Here is a 4,858-nt window from a genome sequence, read left to right as displayed (position 1 = left end):
TCTGCTCCTATTGATTTACCCCACAATGCAAGCGAAATGATAAAAATAATGTTCCCCGCTTTATATTATAATAAAATAATCATCACGGCATTACATCCACAGACACCACCACCGCACACAACACACACACTCAAGACAAGATACAAATGTTTTTTGCTGCTCCTAACGATTTACCGCACAAAGCCCGGCGAAATGATAAAAAGGGTTCTCCCCCCTTTGTAATATATAAAGCAACCATCACTTCATTACATCCGAACAGACTGATACAAACAGACACCACCACCGCACACAACACACACACACACCCAAGACAAGATCAAATGTGCCGGGCACCGACACTCCACCCCACCAACTGCCAAGAAAACTATAGATGTGCAAAGAAGACCGCTTAGAGCCGACAGAGACCTCCACCATGAGAATCCACAACGAAGAGGTGAGAAGGACAACGACGAGGGCAGGAGTCCAAAATGGTGCCTCCTAGAAGGTTACGATCGCAGATAGTCACCATCGCCCGATCTTGTAGATCAAGTTTTCATCCAGATCAAGACAAAAGGAGTGGGAACGCCGCGACGGAGCCTTCAGAAGGATACAATGTCAAGGATGCCGCTACCATGGGCCAGTACAAGGACTAGAAAAGTGATGTACCCCGACGCTCACAACCCTTTGTCGCACCCTAGCTCCGCCAACCACCCGCAACCAAGCCACCCTACATGGCCATGACTGCCCGCCCACACCTGAAATTAAGGACAGTATAACCGCACCTAATTTCTGCCCTCACAGCGATTTGGGTTTTCGGCCGTCCGTTTTATTGATCTGGGAGTTCCTGGCCGTCCGATTTAATGTGGAAAAGCGATTTCGCAGTGTGGCTAATATAGCCCAGCTGTCCTCTGGGCTGCTGCTCCATGGGCCGAAACGGACGCCTCTGGTGCATTGGGCCGTCACGAGCCGCCAACCCATTAAGTTCCAGCGAGGTCCACTGGTGGGCTTGCGAGGCATAGTAGCGACCGCGTGAAATCCATCTCCCGTCGATTCTGTTTTCTCAAAAAGAAAAAATCTAATCCCGATCGAGGCGCAGCGGAGCGACCGCATCGAATCCATCCACTCCGGATTCGAGGCGCAGAGAGGAGCCGATCGATCCAGTCCGGATTCGAGCACCGCTACGGCCGAGGTGAGGGATGGATCGAGTCCATTCGTGCGCTGGGATCAAGCGAAGGATTCGGATGCAACCGATGCGCTCGAGCGTCGACAGTGTCAAGCGGAGGCAGGTGATTCGGGTCCAGCCGAGGCGCCCTAGCGCACAATGGGATCGAGTGCAGAACCGCCGGCGGCACAAGGATTAAGGCCGATGGTCTTCATCGAGTAACAGTTCATCGTAAGTGTAACCCTACACTTTGATTCTCCTCCCTCCTTCCTTGAAATTGATAGTGCTAATCCCGGCTGTTCTTTTTGTTGTCTGTCCATGAATAAAGGAGGTGGCGATGCCGATCGAGAGAGCCTTAGTTATGGTGTAGGCGGGCGATTAGTATAAGGAGGCGGTGCAAACGGCTCAAGGATACAAAGGTGGATGCACAGGATGAAGCGACGGTGGCTCGCTGGTGCGAGAGGAGGAGGCGGGGGCGACCACTACACTAGCAACCTCGTCGGCGCAAGAGTAACAGTACACATCGAAAAGGTAAATACTAACCCTGTCTCTTCACGTCCTTTATCTCTTAGCCATGTATCCCTTTCTAATTCAGTTCCCTCCTTTTCATCTTTTTCAGCGCCTAGGTAGGACGGTAATGTCGACGATGCAAGGAGGAAGAGGATATTTGTGCCGCTCTTTCTTACCATGACTGTATTCTTGGTTCATTTACATATATGTATGTGCTCGTATTTCCCAAATGATGACTACAATTCTTGCATTTTTTTTTTGCCATGATGGTTTATGTTTGGCTCTCGAGTCTCATATCTGTAGTTTCAGTGTAGCAGTTCATATTGGTATCAGCTTTAGCCATTACGACTGTAGTTTGCATTAGTGCTTAGCAATGCTTCAAATATCTGACGCCCTCCCCATGCTGCCTCGCTTCATTTGCTGCAACTGAGAGGTATCCGTGGCGGTCGAGCTCCATCCCAGCGTAGCGCTCTCACGCTTCCACTCCGCCCGACAGCAATGTAGGAATAATTGGTGAGCATGAAGATCCTTCGTTGCTACATCTATTCCTACCCTAGCTGTCCATTGATTTGGAAGCTACGTGATGGCTGTTCAACAACCTGGCAATCAGGCAGTATCGCCACCGCCCGGCGCCAATGCGCCACGCAAATTCTCCCTCCCACCTCCTCCTGGCCCAACCTGTTGTCTCACTCGTGCGCCGGCTCCTGATCCCTTCATTGCCCAGGGCTACGGCTCCCGCTAGGGAACGCTGTTTTACTGGCAAAGTGCATGAAGGAAATTGTCTGCGGATGTGCTGTCAGTACTTGTTGTCATTTGAATTCTGTATGGTGTGCTGCTGTTTTGTAATTTTGGTAGTGGCTAAAAGTTCCAATTCTGCATTAAGTGTGTTATGCAGGGGAAGGCCAAGGTTGACAATACTCGGGCATGCTGGTGTGAATGTCATGCTCTTATTCATTTGTTGAGGTCAAAAGACAATGGTTGGAGGAAATAAATAACATACAGTCGCCTTAGGTGGAGGTTTCTGTAGTGGTTATGATATGATGTCCGAAAAGAATGAAATTTCTCTTCTCCCCTTTTATATCAGGCAGTTATATATCTGTAGTGAATTGTATTTTCATGCAATTTCTCGATTACTAGATATTGCACTCTTGAAGTTTAACCTGGCACACTTTGCTCTTGACCTTGGAATATATGTCTTCCTGCTTAATTCCTTATTTTGACCTACCTACATATACTTTATGCCTTGCTTTGGAAACTAGCCATGGCGCGAAAGAATAAAAACTGTCACCCAAGTGGTGGTCATGAAGGCGGGATAGGTTCTGGTGCATCAAGTACAGTCTCACACTGGATTCCTGAAGTCCAAAAAATTGTTCCCGGCGAAAGCTTTAAGCGCCCGAGATTTGTTTCCGCTGGTGAAAGCAATAGTGTGAAGGCAAACTATTTTACACTATTCACTTATAATGAAACTCTTTGCCGATATCATGTAAGACGTTTTTCATGACAAATTTATCATATTGTATGATTTTATTTTTTATCATCACAACTATAATTTGTTTGTACTATATCTTACAGGTATTTATACATCCTAAGCCTACTTCATCTGGCATCAATTGTCATGATACAATTTGCAAGGCTGTATGGGCAATCATGTTTGGGTGGGCGACTTCCTGCATGCATATGATGGAAATAAAAGCTTATATACATCTTGTCCATTTCCATTTACTTATGAGGCTTTTGAATTAGCACTACTTGATCAGGAAGACAGTCTTCATGTTGGGCAAGTCAGAGATGTATGATATTCTGGACATATCAATAACCCTGTTCTAATTAATTGCTTACTGATGTTGCTGCTCTCTGAAGGCGTGAGATAAAATTTTGGATCATGATAACATTAGATAAAGTTTTGTCCGGACGAATTGATAGTGAAGAAATCTCTCAAGCAGTTAACACTGAACATTCTTTCCAAGAACCAAATTAGTCTCCTCTACACCATAGCACCATGTCATTGCCTTCTACTCCTGGGAACAGCTCTGGTTATTTTTGCAAGGCATGGTGAAGCAATGAGGAAATATAACAATGTGTGAGTTGATAATGTCTATGAAAATAGAATTACTTGATACTTACTTTGCTAAGAGGTATGTTTCGTTGGCTGCATCAATTGTAAATTCAGTAGAAAACTGAATATCTGCTTTTGCATGTCTGCTAGAATTGTGCACAACTTGCTGGTCTTACGTGATGTTAAATGTTAAAGGTGGTGAAACTATAATAATTTTCTGTAACCAATACCCAATTTCTTATCATTTAATCGACAAAAAGGACGGACGCTGCAACGCGCGCCATCCATGATCTAGTATATTCTAAAATGCCAAGGCTTTGAAAAGCCCAAAGAGGCTGAAGACCAAATGGACCCACCTTTTGCCGCGTTTACTTTCTTTGGGCAGCAAGGAGAACTAATAACTGGAACAACTACAGAATGTGCGGCAACCCATGCAAAGGGAAGGGCAAATTACTTGCCACCTGAAATAGAGAAGCTTCACGGCAAAAAATCAACTGCTACAGTCACAACAAATGAGCCGACTTCTACCATTTCAAAGTGTACGCAACAAAGTACATAGAAAATGAAAGACCACTTGCAACTCTTTCACCATCTGAATCAGAACCAGCTGAGGTATATCAAAAGGATCCAAATTGCCATGGTTATATTCTATACAAATTGTCTGTCTATTCACGTTGAATTGATTGGCTTGAAGCCACTGAATGATAAGATAGGCTCAAGGCACGAGAAAAGGTCAGAAGGTATCAACAAGCTTGCGGACACAAAGTCGAAGAAGAGGTAATCAGCATTTTCCTAACGTGACATACATGACTCCATTTTATTAAAAGACCGATGAAAGTGTGTCACTATATGCAGGCCTGCAGCAAAAGAGATGTTCCCTGCAGCAATCGCCCAAGAAAGTGGAGGTACTACAAAGGAGAAGTAGACCACCTCTCTAATATACTTCTATCAAATAGTCGTACCTGTTAGAGTTTAAGTTATTCACGCAATGTAATTTTAACTATCCTCCCTCGTATCTGTATCTATCTCTCCCTCGATGTAATGACCGGTTCGGTCTCCCCTTCTCTTGTACTCTACGGCAAGGATTTCTGCCTCAATAAATATACATACGCAGCTCTCCTTCGGGAGAGTAGAAACGCTTCATCAATTCT

At 45.1% G+C, this 4,858-nt stretch overlaps 1 long non-coding RNA gene across 2 annotated transcripts; it reads left to right on the top strand.

Moving 5' to 3' along the window:
* The first annotated feature begins 1,020 nt into the window (after positions 1-1,020).
* On the top strand, positions 1,021-4,013 carry LOC119336330. 2 transcript variants are annotated; one of them, XR_005162368.1, is made up of 5 exons: positions 1,021-1,372; positions 1,470-1,672; positions 1,761-1,859; positions 2,547-3,134; positions 3,224-4,013. It is a non-coding gene; the product is annotated as an uncharacterized LOC119336330 (long non-coding RNA). The 2 variants fall into 2 exon arrangements; XR_005162367.1 differs by having other exon boundaries at positions 1,761-3,134.
* Positions 4,014-4,858: the final 845 nt, after the last annotated feature.

The sequence above is a fragment of the Triticum dicoccoides genome, chromosome 7B, assembly GCF_002162155.2.
Source record: "Triticum dicoccoides isolate Atlit2015 ecotype Zavitan chromosome 7B, WEW_v2.0, whole genome shotgun sequence".
Lineage (NCBI taxonomy): Eukaryota > Viridiplantae > Streptophyta > Magnoliopsida > Poales > Poaceae > Triticum > Triticum dicoccoides.
This window is presented reverse-complemented; position numbering and strand designations above follow the sequence as displayed.